Below are 12,290 nucleotides of genomic sequence, written 5' to 3' on the forward strand. Positions count from 1 at the left end.
ACCCCACAGACGTGCAGTTGTCCTCAGGCACCCTAAACCCTTGACCACATAGACGTGCAGTTGCCCTCTGGCACCGTAAACCCTTGACCACACAGACGTGCAGTTGTCCTCTGGCACCCTAAACCCTTGACCACATAGTCGTGCAGCAGTATAACCAAAACAGTTCATGTACCATAATGGTGCAGTGATTTCCGGCCTAAACTCCCTGACTAAATATATTTGCAGGTTTACATCCAAATCAAACATGTATACCAACTACTAACTGGTTCATCATTGACGGTCACCGTTAACCACCACCACTGGTTCAACATTGACGGTCACCATTAACCACCACCACTGGTTCATCATTGACGGTCACCATTAACCACCACCACTGGTTCATCATTGACGGTCACCATTAACCACCACCACTGGTTCATCATTGACGGTCACCATTAAGCACCACCACTGGTTCAACATTGACGGTCACCATTAACCACCACCACTGGTTCATCATTGACGGTCACCATTAAGCACCACCACTGGTTCAACAGTGACAGTCACCATTAAGCACACAAGTGGTTTAAAAAAAGGTCAATATTAACCACCTTTACTAGTTCAACAGTGACGACGGTCTCAGTTAACAACACCACTTGTTCAACAGTGAAGGTCTCAGTTAACAACACCACTTGTTCAACAGTGAAGGTCTCAGTTAACAACACCACTTGTTCAACAGTGAAGGTCTCAGTTAACCACTAGTTCAACAGTGAAGGTCTCAGTTAACCACTAGTTCAACAGTGAAGGTCTCAGTTAACCACTAGTTCAACAGTGAAGGTCTCAGTTAACAGTACCACTTGTTCAACAGTGAAGGTCTCAGTTAACAGTACCACTTGTTCAACAGTGAAGGTCTAAGTTAACCACTAGTTCAACAGTGAAGGTCTCAGTTAACAGTACCACTTGTTCAACAGTTACTGTGTCCATTAAACACAGTAAATTCTGTATTGTCCTGTAACCTCGAAGGGCCATTAACAGCTTTCCTCACATTAGCTTACTAGCAAAGCTCGCACGGCTTGACATACAAGGAAAATTACTTACACGGTTAAATTCTCCAGCCAGGTCTCCTGGTTGTTGGACTGATCAACCAGACTGTTGGACGCGGCTGCTCGCAGCCTGACGGATGACTCACAGCCTAGCTGATCCGTTATGATCACAGATAAATATCACAAATCAATGATCCATCTTTACAAATAAAACTTGAAAGGTCTACATACACGGGGACTTCTTCGATAACATACCAGTCACAACAGATGACCACAAGGTTCCATTCTAAGTCCACTGTTCTTCGTTGCCTTTGTACCTGATACATCAAACTGATATATCAGTTTGGTATCGTTCCCGTTCCCCGTTTACCTCTCGGTATACGTGAATGAGCTGATATTGTACTACTCTGATAATAGTTAACCTAGCGCAGTACCCACAATTTTCCGCAGAAATCTTCAGTCGCAGTTTCAAATGTAGATATGATAGAGCCCAATAGGCTCAGGAATCTATAGAGCAGTTGAAGGGCGGGACCACAGAGCCAAAGCTCAATCCCTGCAAGCACAACCAGGTGAGTACAATGCAAAAAGCACTCAACCTCCTCACTGATATACCCGTCAATGGGGAATACAACGGTTTACACTGAAGTGTTATTTTTGTTGTAGTTCTCATCATACCAAAAGCAGAAGTGTTCGTGGTTGTAGTCATCCCTGAATGTGTCTGATGAACAGACATGTTCATCACAAATAAAATCTGTTTCCAAATTTTCACCAACAAAAGAATTCTTCAAATGGTCACCCTAATGATAAATAACACTCCATCTCGTACGGGAAGATAAATACCTTGACATACCACGACTCTCCACTTATTACCCGGAAAATTCTCATAAAACATCTAAAACAAACTTCCAAACCAATCGTTACAGCCCTCACTGGCACTATCTGCGGAGCTCACCACATAATACTGATCAGTTTCTACACAACTTGCAGCCGACTCGACTACTGTTGCCATGTATTTGCATCTTTAGCGGCAACTAACCTCCAGAGCCTTAAAGTAAAGCAAAGTTGTATCACGCGAATCATTGGTGGTGCACTGCGTTCATCCCTTGTCTTGGACCTCCCAGGAGACACGGGCCTCATTAAGTCCGGCCACCAGAAGAGACACCATGTGTGCTATCTGTCGCTCTGCATCACTGAACACAACACATCCATACTGCTAAAAGATTAACCCATTCAGTCCCCTCGTTTACCCACCAGCCTCCCTCGCTAACCTACCAGCCACTTCGCTTATCCACCAGCCATTCACAGCTATTTCTAGCACGGGTCGGAAATAACCTTTTTACAGACCTATCTTCCAAAGCTACGAGACCCAGCTTGATGTTCGCTCCATACCACCTTCTCTGGCATTACGGAACACATAAAACATCATCACAGAAGACAACATACCAAAATCACCTCCAAAATCACCCATATTATCACCCTTCGCACCACAATGATAAACTGCTACTCAAAATCCATCGCAATTTACACATATGAACCTCGCATCTATCAGTGAATTCTGTCACCAGCGCTGTGTGTATCCCGTATTACCACCTCAAGCAGAGGTGGCAGCTACCCATCAATAGTCACAGCAGAATTTATACTCTGTAGAAAGCTCTTCAAGTACACTACAAGTTAAACATTACAAGTTGATAAATATTTCATCCGTAACGACTCAAAAAGTGCGACTCAGGCCACAACATAATACACCAAAACACGCGCAGAGGTTGTCCATCCACGCCTACAGCTTCTGCATGAACACCATGCAGAGGGAAGTGACATGTCCATCCAATGGGTCCCGGCTCACCGTTGAATACTTACTTCGCAAAGAACTCATAGATCAATTAGCAAAAGCGATGCACGATGCAACTTGGATTATAAATCATCTAATTCCATATTGAACGAAATGGAGCCTTAAAATCCATCACCCAAAACTTTACAGTGAAATAAACACATCATGCTCATCGTTGTATTATGATCTGGGAAACTTGGAATTACGCCAGGCATAAAACCAGAGAACTAGATATAACGATGACCAGACTGACGCTGGGACACACCAAACTAACAACGCACAGTTTAAACACAGGACAAACATATATGAAAATTGCATCCATTGTTTGCAATTATTCCAATGGCAATTGAACAATACTTTCTTCACTGTTTCAGACATCATAGTGCCAGAATTGGCTCCATACAAGTACTTATCACCTTGAAAGCACATATTAGGGGGAGGAGACTTCTTATAGGTTCCAGTCAACCCATCAAAATTAGGCCATATTTGAATCATATAACTTACATCATCAGGACAATCATACATAGAAAGCGTCACTCGAGCAACAAAGAACAGCAATGCTCACGACCTGAATGATCCGCTGACGTCTTCAACACAACATCAAACTCTCCCTGCCCAGTATCAAAGTTTAACCCTAAAATACAACATTCAAGCTCTTCCAAATTATTACAATGACGTGCCACTGTGTCGCGTCTCCCAACATTACTACAAACCTTCATACAAACTAAACGTACCATACGAAAAGTAGGATTCACAAAAGCTTTAGCAGGATAACAGCTCTTGGCATGTAGTTTCATTAGGAATATCATCACGATTTTTAATGAACCATAGCACATTAGGATGCATAAATACTAAAACACGTATTTACCTGTTATTATAATGAAGATGCAATACACTGTAGTATTTAGAAGGACTTTGCTGGCTGTGTCACACGGTAAACCACAACAGTTGAACGACACAAACACACAATAAATGGCGACCAGTCAAGCCTGCGCCGCACCCGTACTGTGACTGAGGCCGTGTAAGACCGGAGGAGGATGTTTAGCTAGGGACCAGATCCTGAACTCTGACGCAAATAAACTACGAACACTGACACACTTGCTGCCCGGCAAACAATTAAAAAAAAATGGTAAATATATATATATTCGTCGTACTATAAGAAAAACTAAAGAACTTAAGCAATATAAAGTAAAACTACGGGGAAACATGTTCCATTGTAATTTAACTTCCTAAGAAGGGTCATTGTATAATTTATATTCATATGCAGAATATTCTAAGATAATTAACAGAAAATGTACTTTTATTTATGTTCTGAGACAATATCTGGACAGGACGTTAATGATAATCCGCCGCGTTATGCCAACACACAGAGGATATCACAGTCCCTCCCCCCACCCTGGACGATCCAAAGGACCCCAAGTGAAGCCAATGACTCCTTAATGATTCACACGACGGCGCACTGGTGTGTGTCACGATACATTTTCCCGGTACGTCACTTGTGTCTCTGTGTGTTTCTGGACAGTGCCTCGGTGCATCACAGGACAGTGCCTCGGTGCATCACAGGACAGTGCCTCGGTGCATCACAGAACAGTGCCTCGGTGCATCACAGGACAGTGCCTCGGTGCATCACAGGACAGTGCCTCGGTGCATCACAGGACAGTGCCTCGGTGCATCATAGGACAGTCCCTCGGTGCATCACAGGACAGTGCCTCGGTGCATCACAGGACAGTCCCTCGGTGCATCACAATACAGTCCCTCGGTGCATCACAAGACAGTGCCTCGGTGCATCACAGGACAGTGCCTCGATGCATCACAGGACAGTGCTTCGGTGCATCACAGGACAGTGCCTCGGTGCATCACAGGACAGTCCCTCTGTGCATCACAAGACAGTGCCTCGGTGCATCACAGGACAGTCCCTCGGTGCATCACAGGACAGTGCCTCGGTGCATCATAGGACAGTCCCTCGGTGCATCACAGGACAGTGCCTCGGTGCATCACAGGACAGTGTCTAGGTGCATCACGGGACAGTGTCTAGATCCATCACAGGACAGTGTCTAGGTGCACCACAGGACAGTGTCTAGGTCCATCAAAGGACAGTGCCTAGGTGCACCACAGGACAGTGTCTAGGCGCATCACAGGACAGTGCCTCGGTGCATCACAGGACAGTGCCTCGGTGCATCACAGGACAGTGCCTCGGTGCATCACAGGACAGTGCCTCGGTGCATCACAGGACAGTGCCTCGGTGCATCACAAGACTGTCCCTCGGTGCATCACAGGACAGTGCTTCGGTGCATCACAGGACAGTGTCTAGGTCCACCAAAGGACAGTGTCTAGGTCCATCAAAGGACAGTGTCTAGGTGCACCACAGGACAGTGTCTAGGCGCATCATAGGACAGTGCCTCGGTGCATCACAGGACAGTGCCTCGGTGCATCACAGGACAGTGCCTCGGTGCATCACAGGACAGTGCCTCGGTGCATCACAGGACAGTGCCTCGGTGCATCACAGGACAGTGCCTCGGTGCATCACAGGACAGTGCCTCGGTGCATCACAGGACAGTGCCTCGGTGCATCACAAGACTGTCCCTCGGTGCATCACAGGACAGTGCTTCGGTGCATCACAGGACAGTGTCTAGGTCCACCAAAGGACAGTGTCTAGGTGCATCACAGGACAGTGTCACGGTGCATCATAGGACAGTGCCTCGGTGCATCATAGGACAGTGCCTCGGTGCATCACAGGACAGTCCCTCGGTGCATCACAAGACAGTGCCTCGGTGCATCACAGGACAGTGCCTCGGTGCATCACAGGACAGTCCCTCGGTGCATCACAGGACAGTGCCTCGGTGCATCACAGGACAGTCCCTCGGTGCATCACAAGACAGTCCCTCGGTGCATCACAGGACAGTGCCTCGGTGCATCACAGGACAGTGCCTCGGTGCATCACAGGTCAATGCCTCGGTGCATCACAGGACAGTCCCTCGGTGCATCACAGGACAGTGCCTCGGTGCATCACAGGACAGTGCCTCGGTGCATCACAGGTCAGTGACTCGGTGCATCACAGGACAGTCCCTCGGTGCATCACAGGACAGTGCCTCGGTGCATCACAGGACAGTGCCTCGGTGCATCACAAGACAGTCCCTCGGTGCATCACAGGACAGTGCCTCGGTGCATCACAGGACAGTGCTTCGGTGCATCACAGGACAGTCCCTCGGTGAATCACAGGACAGTGTCTAGGTGCATCACAGGACAGTGCCTCGGTACATCACAGGACAGTGCCTCGGTGCATCATAGGACAGTCCCTCGGTGCATCACAGGACAGTGCCTCGGTACATCACAGGACAGTGCCTCGGTACATCACAGGACAGTGCCTCGGTGCATCATAGGACAGTGCCTCGGTGCATCACAAGACAGTGCCTCGGTGCATCACAGGACAGTGCCTCGGTACATCACAGGACAGTGCCTCGGTGCATCATAGGACAGTCCCTCGGTGCATCACAGGACAGTGTCTAGGTGCACCACAGGACAGTGTCACGGTGCATCACAGGACAGTGTCACGGTGCATCACAGGACAGTGCCACGGTGCATCACAGGACAGTGTCACGGTGCATCACAGGACAGTCCCTCGGTGTATCACAGGACAGTGCCACGGTGTATCACAGGACAGTGCCACGGTGCATCACAGGACAGTGCCACGGTGCATCACAGGACAGTGCCACGGTGCATCACAGGACAGTGCCTCGGTGCATCACAAGACAGTGTCTAGGTCCATCAAAGGACAGTGTCTAGGTGCACCACAGGACAGTGTCACGGTGCATCACAGGACAGTCCCTCGGTGTATCACAGGACAGTGCCACGGTGTATCACAGGACAGTGCCACGGTGCATCACAGGACAGTGCCTCGGTGCATCGCAGGACAGTGCCACGGTGCATCACAGGACAGTGCCACGGTGCATCACAGGACAGTGCCTCGGTGCATCACAGGACAGTGCCTCAGTGCATCACAGGACAGTGCCTCAGTGCATCACAGGACAGTGCCACGGTGCATTACAGGACAGTGCCACGGTGTATCACAGGACAGTGCCTCAGTGCATTACAGGACAGTCCCTCGGTGTATCACAGGACAGTGCCACGGTGCATTACAGGACAGTGCCACGGGGCATCACAGGACAGTGCCACGGTGCATCGCAGGACAGTGCCACGGTGCATCACAGGACAGTCCCTCAGTGCATCACAGGACAGTGCCTCAGTGCATCGCAGGACAGTCCCTCAGTGCATCACAGGACAGTGCCACGGTGCATCACAGGACAGTGCCTCGGTGCATCACAGGACAGTGCCACGGTGCATCACAGGACAGTGCCACGGTGCATCACAGGACAGTGCCACGGTGCATCACAGGACAGTGCCACGGTGCATCACAGGACAGTGCCACGGTGCATCACAGGACAGTGCCACGGTGCATCACAGGACAGTGCCACGGTGCGTCACAGGACAGTGCCACGGTGCATCACAGGACAGTCCCTCAGTGCATCACAGGACAGTGCCACGGTGCATCACAGGACAGTGCCACGGTGCATCACAGGACAGTGCCACGGTGCATCACAGGACAGTGCCACGGTGCATCACAGGACAGTGCCACGGTGCATCACAGGACAGTGCCACGGTGCATCACAGGACAGTGCCACGGTGCATCACAGGACAGTGCCACGGTGCATCACAGGACAGTGCCACGGTGCATCACAGGACAGTGCCACGGTGCACCACAGGACAGTGCCACGGTGCATCACAGGACAGTCCCTCAGTGCATCACAGGACAGTGCCACGGTGCATCACAGGACAGTGCCTCGGTGCGTCACAGGACAGTGCCTCGGTGCGTCACAGGACAGTCCCTCAGTGCATCACAGGACAGTGCCACGGTGCATCACAGGACAGTGCCACGGTGCATCACAGGACAGTGCCACGGTGCATCACAGGACAGTGCCACGGTGCATCACAGGACAGTGCCACGGTGCATCACAGGACAGTGCCACGGTGCATCACAGGACAGTGCCACGGTGCATCACAGGACAGTGCCACGGTGCGTCACAGGACAGTGCCACGGTGCATCACAGGACAGTCCCTCAGTGCATCACAGGACAGTGCCACGGTGCATCACAGGACAGTGCCACGGTGCATCACAGGACAGTGCCACGGTGCATCACAGGACAGTGCCACGGTGCATCACAGGACAGTGCCACGGTGCATCACAGGACAGTGCCACGGTGCATCACAGGACAGTGCCTCGGTGCGTCACAGGACAGTGCCACGGTGCGTCACAGGACAGTGCCACGGTGCATCACAGGACAGTGCCACGGTGCATCACAGGACAGTGCCACGGTGCATCACAGGACAGTCCCTCAGTGCATCACAGGACAGTGCCACGGTGCACCACAGGACAGTGCCTCGGTGCATCACAGGACAGTCCCTCAGTGCATCACAGGACAGTGCCACGGTGCATCACAGGACAGTGCCTCGGTGCATCACAGGACAGTCCCTCAGTGCATCACAGGACAGTGCCACGGTGCATCACAGGACAGTCCCTCGGTGCATCACAGGACAGTGCCACGGTGCATCACAGGACAGTGCCACGGTGCATCGTAGGACAGTCCCTCGGTGCATCACAGGACAGTCCCTCAGTGCATCGCAGGACAGTCCCTCAGTGCATCACAGGACAGTGCCACAGTGCATCGCAGGACAGTCCCTCAGTGCATCACAGGACAGTGCCACGGTGCGTCACAGGACAGCCCCACAATGCATCGCAGGACAGTGCCACAGTGCATCGCAGGACAGTGCCACAGTGCATCGCAGGACAGTCCCTCAGTGCATCACAGGACAGTGCCACAGTGCATCGCAGGACAGTCCCTCAGTGCATCACAGGACAGTGCCACGGTGCATTACAGGACAGTGCCACGGTGCATCACAGGACAGTGCCACGGTGCATCACAGGACAGTGCCACGGTGCATCACAGGACAGTGCCACGGTGCATCACAGGACAGTGCCACGGTGCATCACAGGACAGTGCCACGGTGCATCACAGGACAGTGCCACGGTGCATCACAGGACAGTGCCACGGTGCATCACAGGACAGTGCCACGGTGCATCACAGGACAGTCCCTCGGTGCATCACAGGACAGTGCCACGGTGCATCACAGGACAGTGCCACGGTGCATCACAGGACAGTCCCTCGGTGCATCACAGGACAGTGCCACGGTGCATCACAGGACAGTGCCACGGTGCATCACAGGACAGTCCCTCGGTGCATCACAGGACAGTCCCTCGGTGCATCACAGGACAGTGCCTCGGTGCATCACAGGACAGTGCCACGGTGCATCACAGGACAGTGCCACGGTGCGTCACAGGACATCGCCTCGCAGCTGAAGGGAAAGCGCTCTGGGTTCATTGTTCTATGGGCCCGGTTTCGATTCCCGCCCGATGCAGAAACAAACGGGTAATTGTTTCATTCACCCTGATGATCTTGTCCAACTAGTAGAAAATAGGTATCTGGGACATAGATAACTGCTACGGGCTGCTTCATGGGGATGCATGTATGTTAGAGAGAAAACATATGTAGTAGACATAATAGAGGAAAAATAGATTGGTTAGAAATGCAGTGTCTAAGAGCTATCTCGATTCTGCAAGCACAGTAGTAAATTTTTTTTTACGCATTGAAATGACTTGATCTCGCGATCTGGTGATTCCCCGGATGTCTGCCTTAACCTCCCGGCCACGGTAGTACAAAAGGTGACCAAGACCTCTGCTGAGTTCTTTAGGAAGTTCTTGACGTCTGAAACCGGGCCCCAACAAGGGTTTTCTAGCCAACCTGAACCCTCGGAGCTACGGTAATGGCGTTCACACTCTTATGCCACAGTCAGATCGCAATGAAATCAGTAGAGTTCTGGGTTGATCAACTCGGCAACGTGGCCGAGCGGGTAAGGCATGTGTCTGGAATCACGAGGTTCCGAAGTGATTTACATGGTTATATTCTGCTGAGTTTCCTTGGCCACATCTATTAGACTTTTTCTGTTCAACAATTCGGGTTGTTAGATCGTTGCCTGTTTGGCCATAAAAAAATTAATTGCAATCTTTACTAGGAATTTTAGAGTCAGCTTTATATTTTCTCTGATAAACATTTACTAATTTTTTACTGACTTTATTTGAGTAAAACTGAAAATTAATTTAGTTTCATCCATTTTCATTAAATTCTTACCGGTGTGCTCTATGTTAGAACTATATGGAATGACCAAGCAGTTCCTAGAAGCGATCTCCTATTGTTAGTGGTGTTTCTGCTTCAAATTTGCTTCAGCAACTTTTAAAGCTTTTCTCAGGAACCAATTCAACTTTACTCGTTACAGTGGGGAGCCGGTCGGCCGAGCGGACAGCACCCTGGACTTGTGATCCTGTGGTCCTGGGTTCGATCCCAGGCGCCGGCGAGAAACAATGGGCAGAGTTTCTTTCACCCTATGCCCCTGTTACCTAGCAGTAAAATAGGTTCCTGGGTGTTAGTCAGCTGTCACGGGCTGCTTCCTGGGGGTGGAGGCCTGGTCGAGGACCGGGCCACGGGGACACTAAAATGCCCCGAAATCATCTCAAGATAACCATCCTACACTTTTTTTGTTGATTGTATAGTTTTTATTGATTTCAGTGTGTAACCACTGAGGACTGTAGATTCGCAATGATCTTAAGAAAAGACCTCATGTCCTTTTTCTTAGCGTTTTTTCCTTACCTTTCCTCTTTCATTCCTCCTATTCTTACCTCATCCCACATAGGGGATGATATATAAAAAGACGCGCCTATTCGAATGCAACGTTGTGTCAAAATTTCAAAGCAAACGGTAAAGAGATTTCGAAGATTTCCCCTCACATGAAAAACACAGTTTTACAGAAAAAAACATGTTTTTTTCCGTCACAGACGTGATATCTATATAGTATGTATATAAAAACCTGCTTGGATGCGAATGGAACGTTGTGTGAAAATTTCAAAGCAATCGATGAAGAACTTTCGGAGATGAGCGATTTTGAACAAACGAACATTTCCATTTTTATTTTATAGATATTTCTCAGCAAGAAGTGGCTATAGATTTACTACCTATCTGCCTATATAATTTGTTTTACTACGCCACCCTTTATCAACAATGTGATATAAAAGGCTTCAAGTTTGAAGCTTGCACTTGTTGTGTCGTTTCTTGGTGGTGTGCGAGACTGCCCTGATGGCGACACTTCTATAATAATAATAATAATAATAATAATAATAATTTATTTAGGAAAAGTACATATATAGTTGCAGAGTTACAGTACAAATATTCTGTTTGATTTAAAGACAGAGGTAGAACATACAATACCTAAAGCCACTAGTACGCATAGCGTTTCGGGCAATGTCACGCCCAGATAGTATGCGTGAGGCGGGTATATGGTGCCCGCTCTCCATTATACTTGTGATATATACTCAGCATATCCTAATTTATCCGAATTGACAGCTAACTACACAAAATATTATTTATCTTAAACTATTATTTTTTTTTAACTGGTGGTAATTTATTTATTTATCTACTCAGATAAGGAACCAGTATTGTCGCCTCTCTGTTCAGTGTGGCGCCGTATGACGTTGGATTTCGCTGATGTAGCAGTCTGTCTGTTCTCGAGAACCACATGACTTGGGTTTAAAAGTAGCTAGACATGGACCATGTGTTCCATTGTTCTATTATACACCACTAGACCATGGCTAACTAATGTGTGCTATATTCTAACTTAGCATAAATGAATATTTTTCTCCAACATCAACTCACCTTCGCCTGTCTGACATCACCCCACCTTTTCCTCCCTAACATCACCCCACCTTTGTCTCCCTAACATCACCCCACCTTTGCCTCCCTAACATCACCCCACCTTTGCCTACTTAATATCACCCTACCTTTCCTCCCAGACATTACCCCACCTTTTCCTCCCTAACATCACCCCACCTTTGTCTCCCTAACATCACCCCACCTTTGCCTCCCTAACATCACCCCACCTTTGCCTCCCTAACATCACCCCACCTTTGCCTCCCTAACATCACCCCACCTTTGCCTCCCTAACATCACCCCACCTTTGCCTCCATAACATCACCCTACCTTTTCCTCCCAAACATCACCCCACCTTTTCCTATCTGATATTACCACACCGTCGCCTCCCTGATAACAAATAATATAACAATTTTAAATAATTACAAAATCCTAGTTGGTGACAACATTAAACACGTCAGGGAAATAGTAATACGAAAACTTTGGTAATTTTTTGTGTAAATATGAATCCAAAGTTAATAGTGATATGCTCTGTGATATGTTTACGTAAAATTTAGTAAAAATCTGACCGAAGGTATTGATAAAGGTCTAACAGGTAAACTTAGTCTTTATCAATAAAGTTGACCCTCAACT

The 12,290-nt window shown here is 48.8% G+C and overlaps 1 protein-coding gene across 2 annotated transcripts in view; it reads right to left on the reverse strand.

Moving 5' to 3' along the window:
• Positions 1 to 3,894, reverse strand: part of LOC123748576 (uncharacterized) — a 95,155-nt gene extending 91,261 nt beyond the window's left edge. Inside the window, exon 1 of one of the 2 annotated variants that reach the window (XM_045730742.2) lies at positions 3,716 to 3,894. The gene's annotated coding sequence lies outside the window, so the exon portion shown is untranslated. The remainder of the gene's footprint in view (positions 1 to 3,715) is intronic. The other variant, XM_045730743.2, reaches the window with a different exon arrangement.
• Positions 3,895 to 12,290: the final 8,396 nt, after the last annotated feature.

This window comes from Procambarus clarkii, chromosome 93 (assembly GCF_040958095.1).
Source record: "Procambarus clarkii isolate CNS0578487 chromosome 93, FALCON_Pclarkii_2.0, whole genome shotgun sequence".
Classification (NCBI taxonomy): Eukaryota; Metazoa; Arthropoda; class Malacostraca; order Decapoda; family Cambaridae; genus Procambarus; species Procambarus clarkii.